This window comes from Falco naumanni, chromosome 15 (assembly GCF_017639655.2).
Source record: "Falco naumanni isolate bFalNau1 chromosome 15, bFalNau1.pat, whole genome shotgun sequence".
Taxonomy (NCBI): Eukaryota; Metazoa; Chordata; class Aves; order Falconiformes; family Falconidae; genus Falco; species Falco naumanni.
In genome coordinates, this window is record NC_054068.1 from 16,638,932 (window position 1) to 16,660,567 (window position 21,636).

Consider the following 21,636-nt stretch of genomic DNA (forward strand, 5'->3'; position numbering starts at 1 on the left):
GCTTTATCCTAAGGTTTCAGCGTTTATCCTAAGGTACCACTGCAATTAGGAATGATCTTCACTTACTGCACTCTGACCAAATATGAGTCTAGGTCAATCCTCCTTTGAAACAAACATGCTACATGATACAGAGGAAATGAATAGCACTGGTGGATCATTGTGATAACACAGAAGTGAGAGAATATGGCGAATATTTTATATAGCTTCATTTTGCAAATCCTTTCAGATTTTTACATTTTCTTATTTTAAGGTGATAAGGACAAATCTAGAGACTGATATATATATATATATAGTAGCCGAACCACATTCAGTAATTTTTTGTTGTAATTCTTTGGCATAGTCACAGGCGATGAAAACGTCAACAATATGATATTAGTTCTAACATTGAGCATATAAGGAAGTCTGCGTAATAATCTTATCCTGTGAATCCAAACAACATAAAAACCAAGAAAAAGCCACCTTGTGATCTTGTGTGCCTTGACAATAGTGTAATAATTTATTTGTCTTGCATAACAACAGAATGGAGGAAAAGAATACAGAACATCGACTTGAATCAAAACACTATGAGGCAACCTATTTAAAGTGGTCAAATTCTTTATGTCTCTGAAAATATTTAGTGCTCCTTCTCCTTCAGGCTTTGTTTCTCTGCAATGACTGTAATTGTTATCAGAGATGCAGTCATCGCTGCCTTCACCCTGACTTGATGTTTGACCTGAAGTTTTAAAAATTTTGCTCAAAAAAGCAGTGATCAAAGCTGCTTACTCTATCTAACCCATTAATTCTATCAGAGGTTTATAATGAAAATTATATAAGGTCTTTACCTGAATGCATGTGGATTTGACTGGAACTTTCTTTCAGACCCTCTAAGGTGTCACCGTGTGGATGGAAGATCAGTTTAACATTTATCCTCTTGTTTCTCTGACACTTCCAGTGAGCCTGTGAAATGGTGAGCATGCCACATAATTAGAAAATTATCCACTGCCAACTTTCTATTACCCTAGCCCTCTTCTAAAAGGAGCAAAACAGAGGCCATACTGCTTCATACAGCTAACACAAGAAGATCTCAAGAGTTTTCAGCAGTTTTCAACTTAAATAACAAACACTAGATAGTTTATAATATGGTAGCTAAAGTCAAGCTCTTTAAGGAACACATAACCTTTAAGTACTTGGTATACAGCTCTAACAGTGAAAAATTACAGTAGAACAGTTGTTTCTTAGGCTGAAGACTTTTCTCTTTGGGCTGAAGACCAGTGAGGTTCCAATCCCATAAACTAGAGCTTCCCTCTTCATAGAAAGTTGTATTTCTGTAACAAGCATATCAAGAGAACATTTTCCCCTCCAGGCTCTCATTGTTAGAATACACTTTATAGTAGATGATTGCCACAGAAAAGGCTTTTTACAAGGTAAAAGATCTGAAAGATAGTATCAGTAGACATGATAGTGACTGATAGGAATCCAGAAGAAAGTCCATGGGATATTTATTTAGAAAAAAGGTAGCAATATTTTGTAAAGGAATTCTTCAATGTGAAAAGAGGGATAAGAGGATTCTCCTTATGAAAACTAGAGAGTGGAAAACTCTTGAAGGGCTCCTAGTTCAAAGGATTTTTTCTTCTTGAAATATTCAGGTTATTAACTTTAAGCTTTGCTTCTGTACCTTTAAGGAATTTCAGTGGTACACAGGCACTAGTTCCACACACTATGAGAAAGTTACCGTGATGACTTTGTCTTTCAGTTAGCTCAGTCACTGGGGCCCATACACAGTGCTGCTCCCAAGGGTGCAGGGCAGTACTGTGAGGACCGCTGGAGACAGGACTGAAAGGTGCATCCTTTTCCAGTCCCTGGCCATAGCTCTGCCATAGCTGGTAAGGCAGCGCTGGAACTGCTGCCAGATTTTCAGAAAATGGTGTCAAGAAATGAAGGTATTGTTTCCATCTCAAACACAATTCAAGAATTAGACAATGAAATTCATGCTGCTGTCAATAAAATTTTGGCCACAGATCAGGAAAATGTCTGTTGCGAACACTGTGAAAGGAACTAAAAATATATGTCCCCAGGTGAGAAGAAAAAATCCTAATCTTAGCCAAGGATTATGTATAGAAAACACATCACAGACTTGTGCCTCAGCTAACATTATATGAACTGCGACAGACTATCTTGTAGTACATTCATGAACGTGTTTTCCATTTGCATCAGTAAAGGAAGTATGCACTGTACCTACAAACAGGTGATTGCGCACTTGTATCAGAGACTCCAGGCAATTTGTCAAGCACATTTCTAACAATCTGTCAATAGCTATGGATTCAAAATGTTGAATTACTTCATAATAATTATTTGCTGTAGGATTCACTTTACCATCCTCAGTTTATTTACAGTTATGTAAGGTTTACCTTGACCAGGTAAATTAAAAACAGCTATCTGCTTTCTACTAGAAATGTTAACATGTCTCAGTACGTACCAAAATCATATCAGTTTTCTAATAATGTTCAGCCCCATGCAGTTAACACATTCTCTAATACAGCGCTTTCCCTTAACACACCAGGCTATAGTGGCTCAGCTGTAGAGCCTGAATTTGGACTGAGAAATCTTGCTTTCCAACCGGTATCATCTTCAGTGTTGATGCCAAGCTGCATAGCTTGGCAGGTCACATCCTATATTTATGACAAACATGGGAACCGCTCTGTCTCCTGTCCCTGACACTACATAGTGCTCATGTTCCCTGCTTCCAGTCTGGAAGCCACTGGATGATATAGCACAAGGTATCTCACTGATGCTTGGGTACTGACAGTGAAGTTCTGTTATCTTCTTGTACTTCTCTCCTGAGCTGTTGTCTGATGTTGCTACTTAAAATACGTCTGGTATTATTTTCAGTGGCCCTGGTGCACTTTTTACTGGAAGTCAGATTTTGAAAACCCCAGAACTTTCTGAACCTTTATCTTTTTTGATGATTACTAACTAAAGAGGGAGGACTATTATGGAGTTTACTTCTCATGTCACAGTGAGAAAATTAACTTCGCTCTGGTGTTAGAAATGCATAACTACTAGGGGGGAGAACAACATCAAAAGTCACCGTGAATTGTATGATTCTGAAAGGGAGATTAGAAAAAAAGGACTCACAATAGAAAAAATTGAAAAGAAAATAAAGAAACCCCTCCATCTAGCATTAACGTATTAAAGGAAACAATAATGCACATTCTTAACCATACTCGGATACAGATTTACTTTGCAGTTTTCCATATAACTATACGCACATTCACACCATGTTTCTTTAAAATAAGTGAAAAGTAAAGAATGCAGCTGACAAAGGAAGGTTCTTTATGTTCAAACTGTACTGGAGAAATTAGTCAAGGGCAATTCCTTCATGTGAAAATATGATTTCTAACACTGTCAAGGTCGATAAGACCTTAGGGAGTAAATGCTAACCATACAAATCAAAGATGCCTAGAGGCGGTTTTGAAGATGAGTGGCAAGGCTTTAATAGTTTTTAAAAGCCTGTTAATAATCCAAATGAACAAGTAATGATAGAAGAAGAGAAAAAAACCTGTTTATGAAAGGAACAAACCACTGTTAGATGTCTTTCCCTCCATGGATTTGATTGCTCAAGCCCAAAATCATACACTCCTCTCCCACATTTCTTTTTTGTCCCACAATTCCTGTCATTATAGCCACTTAAACCAGAGAAAGCAGTGGCACTTAATCAGGCTGCGTAAGGAGAGCTCAGATGGTTCACAAGGTTTTCACTTGACTGCCTGAGCCTACCCTGCTATTTGTCCTGTGATAAAGTCCCAACCTACACTTACAGTAGGAGCATATTCACAGAAGCAAGTACCTGATTCTTTCTCCAGTCCTAAAAATTGATAGAGACACCACTAGTCTGAATGACTCCAGGCTGCCAAATTAGTTTGGTCGTAAAAATATTTTACTAGAAAGACAACTTTAGTGACCAAAGTACTTTTACAGGAACATTTCACCTTTCCCAAGGTGACTAAACTGAAATTATCTGAAAATAGCATAAATTACTAACAAGATGAGTTTGTTTCAGAGTCAGACCCTCCAAAACCTAAACAAAGATGAATTCAGAATAGAGCTGGCAATTAGAATTCGCTGTGTATTTATTAACTTATATTAATAATTAATATTTAATATTTATAAATTATTATAAATTATTTAGTAGTAGGTTTTTTAATCTTCCTGTATTGTGCTATTATTTCACATTTTAGAAAACAAAATCCATGATAACATCCTAATTTTACTGTTGAGGAGATTCAAAACATTATTTTTTTTTATGTTGCTTCTGTGTAGGTAAACTGTGAAGATGCCATAATCCCTTTCATCACAAACTCTCACTTCATGTTCCTATGAAAAATTCACATGGCTCTTCCAATCTACTTCTCTTTTTTGGTCAATGCTTTTTAATAGCTCTGCTATTTTGGTGTCAGAAAAAAAAAAAAAAAGGTTGACTAGATATGCAGATACTCCTGGTTTAGGGGTAGGATAATTAATCCAGCATATTTAAAACCTCAGCATGAGCAAGCAGCAAGAGTCAGAATAACAAGAAAATGAGGATGCTTTGGAGAGCAAATGAAAGTATATACTTATGGACCAGTTGAATAGAGGGAGAAGACTGTAACCCAAAGTCATGCAGCCAACTTGTGTTGGAAAAGGGTGCAGGACGAAAAGAAGGAAGGCAAAGAGAGGAGTCATCAGCCAAACATGCAAAACTATTGCATTTTACTTAACACAGATATGTCTTCAGGCAGAAACTGGGTAGAAATTGAGCAGATGACTGTAGAGTGTGTACATCTGAGAGGCAGGACGGCAAGTCTCATTGTTAATCTTGATATCAGAGACTGGTGTTACTGCATGAATTCTTCCTATCTTTTTGGTGTTTTAATCTTCTGATCTTTCTCCATTTTCATTCACTTCCTCGCTTCCTTGGTCTCTGGGCCACTCTAGGGTCAGAAATTTGAGAATTTGATTCAAATTTCCCAAAAGGTGAAAGAATATTTGATCACACGTAAGCATAGTTTTATCAGCAAAGATGGCAGTCATCAAAAACTAAGTGCCATAGCTCCCTACTTTTCTTTTCCTACATAGGCGTGCACTGATTCCACTCCTATAAGACAATGTATGGACCTTAAAGAAGAGGAGGTTTTCACAGTCTTTTCACTCTAGAGACAGTAAAGTGTTGGGTAAACTGCATGGAAACTGCAGATGGAAAATACAGTGAGACCCCATTACACTTACTACCATCAGTAGTTATCCTGGCAAATACCTTGGTGAAGAACATATGGAAAGCCCAGTGTCACAGCTGACCAAGACTTCTTGGGGGTCTCGAAACTAGACCTGTGCACAGCTGACTCCTCACATAAAATTTCTCTCTCCCTCCTTTCCTCACTGCAGAGAAGGAAAAGAAGCTAAAACATGAGCCCTCTTCTTGAGATGAGTTGGTAAAGATCAAACACTATTAGCACGAGGTTTCCAGTGAAATTTTGCCAGAGGACAAAGGGCTGTATGGGCCAAGACAAACCAGAAGCTCTACAAGAGGAGAAGGACTGTGTTTGTTGGCTGAGTTTGGGAATCGGTTGAAGCCAGACTACAAAGCCAACAGCAGCTGTTTCTAAAAAAGAAATTTTTTTTGTGAATCTCAGCACAGCATGCAAGTAATTTGTTATGGACTTGAACTGAAGAAGCTAAGTGTGTAGTATTTTGGAACCAAAATCCAGAAAATATAGTATTTCAGGTTAGGAGACTGTTTACATTCCATTTTCTGGCTTGGTCACAGCACTCTTGTATCCTGAAATATTTAACTTAAACGTGCAGGTATTGCTTCACATGCATTTCTTTGGCTTTTTTCAATGCATACAAACATGTTCACAGTATTTTAGAACTACCACCAGACTTCACTACCAGCAACATCAGTTTCTGTTTTTTTTGTTTATTAGAGTGCAATGAAGACTTCTGCCCATGGATGCACCTGGAGTTTGCCGAAATGTTTTAACTAGTATTCCCAATATAGTCTCATAAAACTGATCAGCTGCTCTAAGACAAAAATGAAACTGCTCACTGCCAGCACACACCATTTTGAAAGGTAGAAAGAGTGAAGTTGTACAGACTATAGATTATGTAAAAGTAACTCATAACCTATTAACAGGAACAATAACATTCTTACTTGAGCCCCTCTGTAGCTGTTAGGGTTGACTATTGTGGTTTCCCTCAAACCCTCTCCTCTAATCTCTCATATCCACAGTTTTGTTAGGCTTTCGCATGGGGCATGCAGGGAACACATAATTCTAACCTCCACATACAGGTTAGAGGCCTATACGGGCATCTTCTCTGGGGACATTTTCAATCCTGCACAAATTCCTCAGCATAGTTGCATTAACCCACCTTCCAAACAGCTGACAAAATCATCATCATCATCATCATCTTGAATGTAGCAACAGCTGAGTGTTAAATGACGTGGCCCTAAACACAGATTTGATTGCCCAAAGAGACAGGCAGAAAGACAGGTATTTTCAAAGGATATTTATCATTACAGTAGCTGATCTGAAGTGTTTCAGAGTTACTTTAGGAAAAATTTAGGACTAACACATGGAAAAAGAACCAGAAAAAAATTGTAATAGCCTGTACCTTCTTTTCTTATTTAAGACCAAAGCGTCATGAAATATTTTATATAAATAGGTAGGGGTAATAAAACCCAAGGGTCATAACCAATTAAAATGTACATTACTTTAAGAGAGAAGAGATAGATCAATTAAGGCGACATTTCAGCTCATCTATGTTAATTTACATTAGCTGAGGATCTGTCCCTAAATATTAAAGCAGAAGTCTTGAGACTTTTTTTTTTCAAATTCTAGACTTTAAAGATACTTTGCAATTCAATGGTATAGGGTAAGAGAAACTACTGCATGCTGCTTCTGGGTGATAACACAGCTGTCATCTGCACCAAAATCACTACACAATTGTTTTGGTTCTAAAAAAGACATAGTGAAGAATAACTACCTAACTATATGTGCAAAGGCAATTTTAACTAAATAAAATAGAATTTATTTTGGGCACGATTAGTAACACATGTCCCTTGTCCTATGAAAATGTGCCAGGAAATTTTAATTAACTGCAAGTATCCAAGGTTGCCATTTAGCACATCATCTGAAAGACGAATTTATTGGGCCCACACTTAACTACCACGTAACCTGTATTACGGTTTACAAGATCGAATGATTTTGTTTTACATGACGGTTATTGAGCCTAATGCTACTCACAGGTATGCCAGTGAAAAATTTGGAACAAGTCCATTAAAGTCAATGGTTCTATAAAATCAGAGTAAAATTAGACTCAGGCCCACCATACAGTTTAATAATAATTAGTATTACAAACTAGGCCAGTTTCTGCTTTTCCAATTGACAGCAAGTGGAACCAAGCACCAGATACCACATACTTCTAAGACAAAAGATGTCTACATTAAGCCTTGGCCCTTCCATGGAGACCCAGGCTCACACACCTTGTCTGACATAACACACAATGTGCCAAGGCTACCGCAGGCATGTATATTCCCTAGCACTTTGGAAGACCCCCTTATGAAAATGCAGAAGAAAAGTGAGGAATTAAGAAAGGGAATTTTTATTATAATACCTCCAAATCACTTAAGAAAAGCAGATTCTTTCCATTAACATTTAAAGTTTTGAGCCACTTTCTCTTATATGGTTTGAGCTTACCTTTCATGTGAGTTCAAGGTTTTCCACAGCTTTAGATCAGATGGGATTTGTTTTCTGTTTCCTGACAAGGTTATCATTTTATACAAAACAGCTTTTCTCCTAGTATGGACTTCTGCTTTTTTACTGTTTCTTCAAATTCAGAAGCTTCAGAGCTTCCTGGGGACAGCAGTACAGATGCAGGCTTTATGAAGTGGGTCTGTTTCTGGGGTGCTTTCAAACGGATGTCCTAACTTGCAGTCTTTACTTCTCTGTAGTAGAACATCCTTGTAGGGTTTCCTGAAATGGAGAATCACAACTTACACCCTCAAGGAAAAAAAGGGCAGGTGATTAGCATGTGCTGTAGTACAAAATGACAAACGTTGTCCACTGTTGACAACCAGTTTTCATGATCTCCGAATTCCAAACAATGAGCACACAATAAGTAGTAGTCAGGTGCTCTGTCTGGTCGGAACTTTCTTTTCATGTCAATCGTTAAAATTATCTTTTTCTGTAATTTATTTAATACTCAAGTCAGAAGCCTAAACATGTAAGAGGATTGTAAAGATAATACCAAGTGAAGTTTAAATTCAGGATCTGGTGAAGGTATGCTCTAACAGTATAAGCTAGCAGGTGGGGGTTTGTGGTTGTTGTTTTCAGCTGTTGTTCTGAAAATAGTGATTTTAATACATACTCAATTTAGAAGCTTTTGCACAGAACTAGATATTGTTACATATATATATATATATATTTGCAACTAGATATATATTCATATAGGTATGAATAACTGTTATTCATAATCTGTCCTGTGCATATTGAGCCAAGCATAGGTCACTGCACAAACCACTGTACTTAAGTGCAGCTGTGGGCTAGAGACAGTGAGAGTAGGATGGAAGTAGAAAGGAAATAAGATGCTGCATCAAGATAGAAACACAGGCATTTGCTCCCCTGCTTAAAACATTAGCTGAATTATTATTACACTGTTGGGAAATTCACATTCTGAAGCGAACAAACACAAGCCAGTGACTCTTCTCCTCTACCTTCTATTGTTGGTCTTGCATTACCAAATACTGCTCACTGTTTGAGCTTTTAGATTGTAAACTGTTGCAAACCAACAGCTTTACAAGGATCACATGTATATTAAAAAGTGTTTCCTTCCCAAGCCCACTGACCACCAGCTTACTTGAAAAAGTATGTTTCTATCTATTACAGCACGCGTACAGGTTGATAGCTTTCAAATGATCCCATTTATATTAGAACATAGTAATGTGATATTCTATTATTTCATTGAAAATAAAACGTATTGAGACATTTCACATTGGTTTTCATTTTCCTTCTGTTTCAATATTCTTTTAACTTTGATTTGTGCCATATAACAACTAAAAGTTATCTAAAATAATTGTGGCGTATTACTTCCATTACGTTAAAGATGATCTGTGTTTATAAAACTAGATTGTTTTATGAATAAAATACATTGAGAAAATATAGCTGTCTCAACAGCAATTTTGTCAGTTAAAAATACAGTGATATAGCTTGAATTTCTACACTTCAGTACATCTCACGAGGGAGTGAAATGCTTATTAGATGGTAGCATGCATTATTCTCCAAATCTTTTAAGTATTTGATTATTGCCTGGCTAATAATAGGTGCTTCTTCAGTCAAAGAACAGACTAGAGAAGATAGTGTAAATTGTAGCATGCAATTGTTCAATAACTGCCATTGAAAATGTTTAGCTACTACTGTATGACAATCTTCCTCTGATGTCTGTAGCCACTGTTTCATGTAACAGCAATTAAAGCTGTGGGAATCAGGAAAAAAACATCCAGAGAACAATCCCATCCCATTAATTTTTAAGTGCATAGAATACTCCAGAGGACATGCAAGCCCACCTGGGGCCAGTGAAAAGAAATCACACCAGTCACTGATTTACTGGGGGCAGGAGATGGGTGGTGAAAAGGCTGTGAACCTCCCAGGTCCATAGCACTGCCTAACACAGCTCATTCCCTGTCCTTCCTTCTGCTGCTTCACCGGGGCCACCACAGTAACCACAGAGAGACACGTTTTGTCTGCATCCTACATTGAACACACACAGAACTGCATCTGCATTGAATCCAGAAGGGACCAAGTAGGCTGCTAACCAAAAATTCTGAGGCTGTGTTATCGAGAAGGATCTTGAGAGCACGGTATGCTGAAACAGAGCAGTGAGGGGTTTCTGAGCCAACCACAAGCGGACCAGCACGTTGCAGACACAAGTAGACTGGAAAACTGAAAGCTGCCTGGAAAACAGCAAGATATGAAGGAACTGAAGCAAACGTTACTCTTGCAGTCTGATGATTTTATCTTTCAGCATATTCGGAGATAACCTTCAAGGGAAAGATAAACGGACAGCCTCACTTTTGAACTGAAAAATATGTGACTCATCTCTTAGCCTCCAAAGATTTTAATGAAGTGATTGGAGACGGACCTATGTAACATAAATAGGAAGCATTGCAACTACTCTTCTTCCTCTTTAGTATCAGCAAGTACCTCAGAGCTAGACTGGAAGCACCACTAGCTGGTCTCAGTGACAAAGACTATGCAGGGTATTGTGGAACATAAGAAAATGTATGCCTTGACTTTGATGAGTGCCAGCTCACCGGTCTGCCTCGCTCAAGCCATCCTGCGCCATTGCTTCCTACCCCCAATCACTGCGGGCAATTCTGCAATAAGCCGATTGTGTTACCCAACCCTTTAACACTTAAAGAAGCCTTTTTATCCAGCAACAATGTAACAGGGAAGGTGCCAACAGATCCAAATGGGCTTTCGAATGATTTATTCATCCTAGGCTTCTAAGCCCCCTTTCCTCAGTATTAATGCTAAGATTAATGTGTCCCATCAGTGCGCTGCCAACAGGAACTTTAATAAAAGCAAGAACAACTAGTTGGCTCAGCTTTCTTTCTACTTAAGGTTAGGACATCATAAAAACAGTAGTCTACAAAGGCTTTCCCTTTAATTTACTTATGACTTTACAAAAGGAAAGTAATTTCATTTAATTTAATGAAAACACACAGATTAGTGGAACATAAATACATCACTGCCTGAAGTAATTCATTAGCCAGTTTTTTAAAAGAATAAATGTAATATATTTGCATATTTTTAGATGGTGCATATGCATCTTTAAACCTTTCCAAAACGTAGTGTTGACAGATGCATTTGAGCACAACCAAAATACAACATGTACTATACTTAGGAAGGATGCCACGTTCATAACAATGAGTTAAATCCATAGATTAAGTGAGAGATGGGATGTATCTACAAAATAACATTAAAGATTTTGTTAGATGTGAAAGAATACTTGTTTGTATAAGTACTGTAAAACCTGGGTCGCTTGCAAGTCCGTTTATCCACATCTATTGCTGTGGACAATACAAGTGTACCATGTTGACGGTCTTGGCACTGCGGACGCTTGCCCTTTATTTCACATATGCCATTAAAGTCTTCAACTGCCAATGAATCACAACCAGCTGGGCTAGATTTTGTCCAGAATGACCTTGTGCTTAAGAACTCCTTCTCTTCGCTATCCCTTGTACTACATAGTTTTTCCACCACAGATCCTCAAGTCTCCAATTTCAAAATTCAAACCCATCAAAGAATGTCCTGAAAAGTTTGAAGAATACACCTATTGGACCCCATTTGAAAATATAACCAAGAAAAAAACAACCCAAAAACTCTATGCCCAGAGTTGCTAAGAAAGTTTAGTGACATTCTAACAAACCGCAGTGTGACAAAATCACTTGAATGGCCTGTGAATGATACTGCAGACCGTATATTGCATATTTGAATGCATAAAGTGTATCCATTTGACATGTAACTGCAAAGCTGCCTAAGCTGTTTAAAAGTAAGCTTTCAAATTCATTCCTGATCACATTGCTGTACTACAAAATGTACCCATTTCTATCTGAGAGATGTTTTAAGTTCTTTTTCATATGGTCACCAGTCTTCCTGCCTTCTTTTGTGGAAAAAGTATGTATGCATGCTTGCATACTTCTCTTTTATTTCTTCCCATCCCCTGTACCAATTGTTCACCTAGATGAGGCAAAGAAACTGCAGAATTGCTGGGTGGTGGTGATGGGTGAGTGGAGCAGAAACTCCATTTCCCCCTAAAAGGCAGAGGTCGCTCAACTGAAAGAACAGAGAGGCCTTTTATTCCCATAAAGAAAAGAAGAGGAAAAAGCTGCTCACAGTGAAGATGAAAAATATTGTATTTGAATCCTGGGAAGAACTTGTTCTTCCTACACTGGAGAATAGTCTATTCACAGCACAATTCAAACAGCCTTTAGCTTTTCAAATTTCTGCAATTGACAAAAAGGATAATTCACATCTTTTTATGTTTATTTTTGTTTTTAGAAATTTTTAGAAATTATTTTATTATCACAGTATTTGTGTCAGACTAAGACATTTCATGTTACTCCATTCAAATGAGGAAGTTAAAATTTCTTAATCATCTCAGGCACTTATGTTTGAAACTTCACCTATTTGGCTGTTATTGCAACAATAATATAGTGTAGGCTTTGATTTATTGCCTCAGATTTTTAATGATTACTTGCATACTCCTACAAAAGTAGGACTTGCAACTGGCAAGAAATAAACCCTGGGAACATAACTTATATCTGAAGGTCTAAATGGCTATATAAAACTGACAAATACTTCACCAAACCATAATAACATAGTATGCAGTGAACCCCACCTTTTCATTTTTTGAAATGTTTTACAGTCCTTTTGAAAATTCTCAAATGTTTTCTAAAAATACATGAAACGTAATCCTTGAATTGCCAATGATTTTTAATTACAAATGGCAAATGCTTCCAGAGAAAGAATTTTGTACAATATTGGTTAGTGACATAAAGTGTTATACTTCTAGTGTTTTATTAGATGCATTATGTAAATCAGTCAATAATGTAGAAATTGAGAACTCTAAAAGGTAAAAATTACATTTAGCCCAGAAAAGTTTCAAGTAAAGGTGATTATATACTTTCTTTAATCAAAGGACACATGCAGTATCAGGTGACCTATCTAATCTAATCATAGAGGTGCAGATTTGGTCAGAAATATTTATATTTAAAACCAGAGTTCTTTTGTTTATGCTCTGCTTAGTGAATACCAACAAAATGAAAATTCAGAACATTACAGTCAGGACAAAAATTTCCTGCATTCAGGTTGTCAAGAATTCATGTTAAGCTGTACCCCATGTTAAGCTTTTTACTAATTGTATTAATGAATAGTGGCAGATATATACTATTTCTGAGATCAACTTGACAATTATATGAAATTTAATTAAGAAGTATGATTTTTTCTGTTGTAAGAAGTTGGAAAGAAAGGTAGACCCACTGAGCCCAAGTAGAATGATCGATCCAGTTTCTGCACTGAACTTGGAAAGAACTCATCAGATAAATGGCTTGAGAAGACAACCTACCTCTAAATTTTATTTTACCAGCTGAAACTACAACCAACGATTTCTTGTAAAATTCCATGCTCATTTGTATTTGAAGTCTGGTCTTTTCTAATGAAAGGTTAATGGCCTGCCTCTACCTTCCTGTATTAAGCTGTTATCTGCTAGAAGTTATTACGCTCTGTTGGGAGGAAAAAAAAATGCCATCCACAAGTCCTATTTTATTTCCATACCATCTTCACTTCTCCATTTTACCATGACTGTTGTTTTTTGCCCATTTGTATATTCTATCTCATGCTGCCTTTGAACAGCAACCGAAAACAATTTGTCCCAGTTGAATACCCTAGATTTTGAGAAAGTCTGACTACGGATCCAAAGGTTCGTAATGGTCTGAAACAAATCACCACTGTAAAACTCCTGAAGTATGCAACAATCCAGGCTGAGATTCCTTACAGTGTGAGTCTACTTGATCTTGAGAGTTCAGAACAGAATGTGGTTGGCACCGATAGGATTATTTCACTTTTGGAGAGCAGATCATGCAGGCATCTACCCAGGATAAGAGGGAGCCCTAAAAATATGCTTTTCTGAACTAGTTAAACCATCTCTAATTAATTGTGATGGTTTCAGCTAAAAATTTCCAGATGAGCTGTTCAAGCTGGACTCAACACTGAACAATCATTGTGTTACTGAAATACTCAAGTGTATTCCAAGTCCTAACTTTTTGATTCAATGAAAATACCAAAGAATGAGCAGCATATGTTATCTCAATCCAGGAGATTTATAAAACTCAGATATCTTGTGATTATGTTGCTACTTTAGCAGGATAAAAATCCCTTTTCACCCCCTTCACTTTTGTTAAATTCCCCCCTAGCTGTGTCTTAAAAATGTCAAACATACTTTACTGTTTCCAAATAAACACATCATTTTTGGCAGAATTAGTAGACAAGAAAGGTAGGGGCACTGTTGTTATAGGAGTTCATATAAAAAGCAAATTTTAATGTTTCAAAATTTAAGGCTTTCCTAAAGTTTTAAAATACATCCTCCCTGACTCCATCTGTATTATTGTCAAAAGCATTATGAAGTGTCCCTTTGGAAAAGTAAATCTGATTAATTAGCATCAGTCTCCATTGTAGAATTCAACAGCTATATAAACAGTCATAGACTTTTCTTAACAAGTATTCTATTATTGTTTTCAACATTGTTAAAATCTAAAATGATTTAATTGTCCAACCATTGAGTTCTGTGCATTGTTTGCAAAGTTTGTGAAGTGAAAAGAATTTTTCTTAGTGTTCTAGAATGATCCTGAAACACGCTCTTTCTTCATAATTGCTCTAACACAGTATATAAAAGCAGGATCACTTTTAAGTAGCAATTCTGCATACAAAGGGAAAGAAAGCAGAAAAACTGGAGACAACTGAGAATGTGAAAGTACCAGAAAACAGTTTCCACTGCAGTACTCTGTTTCAATAGAAAGCTTGTGTCATGTGTGATATTGAGATAAAAAATGCTGCTTTCATAGCTGTCTAGTAAGAATAGGGTGATTTCAGCTGCAGTTCTCCAGCAAAAACGGATCACTACACGGTAACGGTGCTTGGATATTGGCTCTGTCATGGCAGTTTAGCTTTTCTGCAAGAGGCCAAGTAGTGCATGGAGACCACTGCCCACAGAAACTCCCACATCTCACAGGAATTACTGCTTTAAAGGCGCTCCTGTCCCATATCCTTGCTGATGTCAGTTCACAGGCAAATAAAGCAGGGCTCCAGCCCTCCAACAGCAGCAAGACAAACTCTCAGGAAAGGGATTCACATCACCAGCTCCTCCTGGTGCCAGCTGACTATGGGCCAGTGAGGAGTAGCTTGTATTGCCTGCACTGCACCAGCTTAATGCTGAAATCACAAAGGCTTCAGTTTTTAGCTCCAGCAAAGTAACCTTTCTGTAATATTCACTTCCTACAAACAATTTCAGAAGTCCCCTGGGGTACTCTGCACAAATTCAGCTAACACATATTCCACTGAAAATTAAGGGAGCAAAAATCGGTGTTTTCTTTCATATTAATATACAGAAATTCTTCACCTGTGAATTGTAAATGTAAATATAAATCAGGGGAAAAAATCCAAAACCTTCCAATGTTTACTTGCTTGTAACACAAAAAGCAGGATTTCAGCTTTCACCAGAGCAACAGTAAATAATACGGCCATCTTTAATTTGACCTCCAGTATCTGACCAACCTTGATTTATCCACAGACAAAACCAAGCATCTCTAATTTGCTAACCAATCACTGCAATTCTTTTCTTACCAACCAATAATTCTGCCATCTCTAATTTACCAATAAATAATTCTGCAGTCTCAAATTTACTAACCGATAATGTGACCAATTTGCTGACCAATGATTGTGTCAACTGGTAATATTGCCCCTAGCAAACAGTAATTTGCCAAGCAATATTTGGACCTTTTCCCCCTCTAGCAATAAAGAACTTTAGTGGCCTTTGATTCAGTATCTACTCCATTGCTCTGAAAGTGCTTCACGTGGATAGTTTTTTACAAAGTATTTGCTTTCTGTGGGAATATTTGTTTACATTGACTGCTTAGAAATTGCACAGGTCGCTTTTACATGTCTGTGAACTGGAATATTGTTTTCCCTTTTAGCAGTATTAACATTTGAGGGAAACCTATTTTTTCTGTTTAGCAGTGTTCCTCAGCATATTGCTAACTCCTCTGTTAGTACTGTTGTCATCATGCTGGGATTTGGCGGCAATTCCACAGCGCTTGGACTGCGTGCATTGGTAAAGCAGTGACACCGCCAGCCAGCTCTGTCACCCTGCTGACCTTACCACCCAAGTTGATCCTGTCTGGGCAGATTTGAGCAGAAAGAGTTCATATATAAAGCCATGTGATTGATTTGTTTTTTCTAATTTCTATGTCGCTTGGCTTGAGTGAAAAACAGGTCTTGAATTATTGGTTTCTTTAAACAATAATAATAGCATTTTGAAGTCATGTAGTAACTTCTGCAATCAATTTTACCTCCAAGAAATGTTACCAGTTTTGTGTAATTTTATTAGTTCATATTAAAGCCATTAGCTAACACAACATTAGCTCAGTGAGCAACCCCTCTAACGTCCATTTTATAGGGAAAGTCTACAGAGAATAAGGGCATAGCAAGAGTGACCATCAGTGCTGAAATTAGGAAAGAATTTCCAAGCTCCAAGCTGCTGGCTTCAACAGCTAGAGAAAATAAAATATCTAAAGGCTGCGGGCAAAATCACTGCAAAATTATACAACAGAATATTTACAAAGAGAAAGACTGTGAGTTTGGGTAGAACTCTATGCAAAAGACAATAACTGCACCAGCTTTTCATATATTTTTCCTTGTAAACGACTTCTTAATACATTTTACTGATTAATTTATTACACATTCCAGGAAAGTATTCAAAGAAGCATTAATTCCAAAACAGAACAAATTTTTGAGATTTCTAACTTTTATAAGAAATAAAAACCACTTGCATTCTAAATAAATCAAAAAATATGAATTGATTCTGTTAAAATTTCATCCCGGACGTAGCAGTCTGGAATCACATTCTAAAACTGCATTGCAGGCCCCCTTTATCTTTTTCTTTCCCATCCTGTGGGGTAACAGCCTAAGCAGTACTGTTGCTTCTCACTTTTTTTTTTTCTTCCTGAAGTCTCCTGGGATTCTTGAAAGAAGAGGCAGAAATGCCATTCTGGGTGGCTGTTCCTTTAGAGGAGGTTGTGAATAGGGAAAGTTAGCCAGGAAGGAGAAGGAGCTAGCCAAGAGGGCAGGAATTCCCAGAAGCCCAGGGGTTTGGTATGTTTAATGTTCTCTTGGCACTGGAGGAACAAGCATAATAAAACTGAAGCTGTACTAAAGCTTATTTCCTGAACCTAGTTATATGACAAAAGTAAAATCTAAAAACTTACTATCTAACTTTTAAGGATAATCTGATGCTACCAATCAGTAGCATTTCTTGCAAAGAGTTCAAATAGCCATAACATTGGGTTTTTTCCATAAAAATATTTGTTTTGCAATCTTGGGCTTGTTAAGCTTTCAGTGAGAAACGTTTCATTAGCCAATATCAGAAAGATTAACTTGAATGCAAAATGCAGTACTGTTTATCTGGTGAGCATGAAAAGTAGGTGTGACATGATAAAGGCACGAAGAATGCGTGTGCGTGCATCTCTTCCTCATATAAAGTGGAAGCACAAGCAGGAGATGGAGATCACTGAGGCCTAACATGAATGAAAGATAATGGTGTAGGACAAGACACAATAACACATGAAAGCAGAATTTTACAGAACTAGCAGAGGGACAAGATGGTCTGTCAACAGTGCAAGTGACAGTAAAGAGGAATATGTCTACACCTTGAAAGAGGAAACAGAAGTTCCTAGATGTGTGTAGGTGCCTGTGTTTCTCTCTTCAAAAGTGGGCATGAAAGGAAAAAAACTCATCCATTCAGGAGCTCCTAAGTTTGTTTTACAGTATGCATATGAGTATACATGCAGAAGGTTACAGAGAATAGTATGAAGAGAAGCATCAAAGGAAAAACCAGATAAAAAGCATATAAGCATATGCATATAGTATTAGTATAACGTTTTACACCAGGGAAAGCATGAGGATTGATGCAGGTGGGAAGATGGTTTTGCCTTGTCTGGTTAAATTTTCTACATTAGAGTACTATTGATTTTCCTAAGTATATAGGATACTGTATATACCCCATTCTGCTACCCTTACACAGGTTAATTCTTTTATCCATTTCAAACGCGGTCAATCAATAACAGTGATCAGGTAGGTTGTGAAATTGCCTGGAAAACACATCCACAAAGTAAACCCAATACATTGGCCTGTCTATGTGACTTAAAGCTTAGCACAGCATTGAAAATCACTAATGGAACACTGTGCAGTTTGTTCATGCTACGAGCAGTCAAGAATCATGCATAATGTAATAGTGCATCTGCTAACAGCAGCTCACACAAGCTAATTTAATCTTGTTTTAAACTAGGCACAAGGAATTAATCTTTAAAGCTGCTCCTGTGATTCTCTTTGGCCCTTAAAATATCGAGGGTCTTTCCACCTCCCCATTTACAATACTGTAAAGGGATGCATTTCAGTTATCATCATGTATTTACACTTCATCTACATTAGCTGGAAAATGGATGCAACTCCATAATTTATCAGTCTTAAAAAGCATGTTGCTGGCCCAGTCCAGAAGCTGTGTTTTGTGTTGTCACATCTGAAACTGGTATTAAGTCTCAGGTTCTACTGTGGAAGTAAAATTCCCTAAATAATTAATACCTGAAAAGAAAGAAATAACTTTTTTTTTCCCCTCAAGTTTAGTTCGGCAGTATTAGTTACATGAGACTGTATCACAGTTATTCCTGGTGTAGAAGTTACCTTTAATATTATTATTATTGTCTTAATTACTTGTGTTGCTACAGTGTTACTGTGTTTGGTACTGTGCAAACCACTCAGAAAGACAGTCTTCTCCCCAAATAACTTATCCTTCAAGTATAAAAAAGATACAGAAAGATTGCAGAGTACAACAGGAAAAAAATGAAAACAATACTGATTACAAAGACAAGAAATAAAATATTCATATATACAGTAAACTTGACTTTGGCTAGATTTCAAGTTGGGAGCTTGATTGTGAATTTTTGGACCTGTAGCCAAAGAGAAATTTTACTAGGGCTTTGAAAGACAATAATTTTCATGGTAAGCTCCTTGTAACCGTAAGGAAGCCTGACAGAAGAAAAATGCTTATAGGAAAAAGTAACAAGTGGGAGGTAGAGACCGGTCACTCATCACTCATCAAGACTGCTGAGGCATATGATGTCTTGATGTTGAGAGGAGAATGATAGATAACGAGAAAGGATACAGCAAACATGAAACCAAGTATTTTACTATAAATGTGATGGAGCTGATGGAATCAAAACAAGGGAAGAGGAAAAGAAATACTCTAGTAAACAGGTTTTGCAAAAGTTTTCTGGCCATGTGCATGTGAAACAATACTGCATTTCCAGCAAAGTTTAATATGCAATTAGCAACAGAGGATGAGAATCCAGAAGAGTTGATGCTGCAGACAGGACAGGACAGGACAGGACAGACTGTCTTTCAGAAATGGTTTTCCAAAATAATCAACAAGACCAAGACATAGCCTAGACATCAAATATTGGGCTAAGGGATGGTGACAGTAAGTGACAGGACCAGGATGTTGGACACTGCATTCAACAACAGATATGCTGATAAGAATTTTGATTCTTGTAAACAGCTGTGAGTAGAAGTTTAAAGCTCTGTTTTAACTGAGACACATTGAACATCCATGGAGAAACACTAGATAGTGATAGGCCAGTATTATGCTTCAAAGAAGGAGAAGTAAACTTGTGAGGTTTCTGACTAGGGATATTTGTCAAGTTTGTTCATGCAATCTCTATCTCTAACATACAGAAAGAATAGCAAAGTGAGAGCAGAGGATACACACATGAAGATGAAGAGCTAGTGCAACCTCTCTGCTCATTGTAAGGGTATTGGACCAGGTGACCTTTAAAGACGCCTTCTAACCCAAACTATTCTGATACTATAAGGACCAGACTCATTGGAATCAAACGATTAAACTTGGAATTGATTGAGAGGAGAACATAATCAGAAACTAGTTCAACAAATTTAGAGCAGAGACAGAGAAGGAATACAATGAGTAGAAGTGCTAGAAAAGGGGTGAAAACCATTTTTTAGACAGACAAAGTTAAACTGTGTTTGTATGATGAAGGGTTAATTCAGTCTAGAGATACATGAGAAAGAGATGGCCAGAACAATGACAAGTACAAAAAGGTCACCAGATGGGGATGAAGTTAGAGGAAATGGACTGAAATAGAGAAAAGAAAGAATTGTCATGCACTGTGAGACAGGAGGAGGAAAAATTTTCAGGAAGGAGAGGGAAAGGAAGCAGGAAAGGCAAAAGGGTGGTTTCAGTTTTTCTTGAGAAAATATGAAGTTCAGCAGGATTTTGACTAGTGAGTGAGTACTAAAAACATAAAGGTGACCTGTGCTATTGGCATAGGCTCTGAATAAAATGCAGAACAAGAAGAAATACATTAAGAAAGCCATGTCCTTTAATTTCTGGTAAAATCTGATATTGATCTGTAGGTAAGCATGCTAGAAAGCAGCAAACATGACAGAACTTGCTTGTTTACTCAGGTCTAGAATGAAGGATAACACTGTGCTTTTGTGGCACATCGGACTTGTAAGCATAGCAAAGTTCAGTCCACGCCAACCTTCCACAATTTTCAATTTCAATTTTAGATTAAAGCCAGCCTTCCAAACGCAGTTGGAACCCTCAGGTTTTATTCTGCACCCTGAGAAATGCAAATATTCCCCAGATATTCTGGGAAACTATAAATTGAAGTCCTCTGAAGCCTGTTTAAGACCACTTCAGAGGTTGCTGAAGTGTTGCAGTTGCGGCATGCACGAAGGACTCTTCATAAAATACCTCTGCTTAAGTTTTAAATATAAATAAGCCTCATGAGATTCAAACCTAAGTATCTCCCACTCTGATTTATAATAAACGTTTAAGGGACAAATAAGAAAAAACAGAGAGTCTGATATGGACAATCTTCACACAGATACAAACTAAGAATCAGAGAAAGAGTTCTCTAAACCCATTCAGACTACTTCTTGTTAACATGCATAATAATACATCTTCAAACAGTTCCTGAATACTTGGACATGGCTCTGACCTTAAAAATGCACAATCCAAAGACAGTCAAGTAGTCAAAGAATCGGAAAAAGAATAACAACAATAAAATTATACAATTTATACTTGTCGACTTAATTCACAATAAGCACAGCACATCTTTAAAAAGGACTTAAATGTCAACAGGGTGTTATGAATGAAAGAACAGAGTAAACATCCATTATGTTACAAAGTATGTGAAAAACTGCATGGAAAATAGAAATCAGGTTTGATTTAAGATTATGAACCCATAAATTCACTTGTACTTCTTACATGTTAGGCCTGTCTCATACAGTACTTACTATTATTTCTAAAGGAAAAAAAACCTCTAACATCCTGTATAGTCATTAGAATTTACTGGTTCCCTGTGTTTCCAGAAAATACTTTGTTGACTCCATTCTCATTTATAATTAATTTTAAGCTCCTTTCTGTTTAAATGCATCTTAGTAAATAATTTGAGCAATAAAACCTCTTTCTGTATGTACACACATGCACACACAAATGATATATAATACACACATCCAAAAATGCTTACCGTGCCTTTTCTCTCAGATATTTCATGTATTTTACACATTATACATATAATTCTAATACAAGATATTCAGTATAAACAAACACTTGAAAATAACATTTAGCAGAATTTCCTTTAAAATTAGACTTGAGGCTGTGAATGAGGCCTGAGCTGCAAAGCCTTTTCACAGCCATAAAAGGAAAGTTTAAGTAAACAATACACTGTTTTTATTTAAAAAAAAAAAAAAAGAAAAAAAGAAAAAAAAA

The 21,636-nt window shown here is 37.0% G+C and overlaps 1 long non-coding RNA gene across 1 annotated transcript in view; it reads right to left on the minus strand.

The window, feature by feature from the left end:
• Positions 1 to 21,636, minus strand: part of LOC121098158 — a 230,663-nt gene that overhangs the window by 113,187 nt on the left and 95,840 nt on the right. Inside the window, exons 3-4 of the long non-coding RNA XR_005831187.1 lie at positions 7,716 to 7,991; positions 822 to 936 (exon numbers count right to left, since the gene is read on the minus strand). This is a non-coding gene — a long non-coding RNA (uncharacterized LOC121098158). The remainder of the gene's footprint in view (positions 1 to 821; positions 937 to 7,715; positions 7,992 to 21,636) is intronic.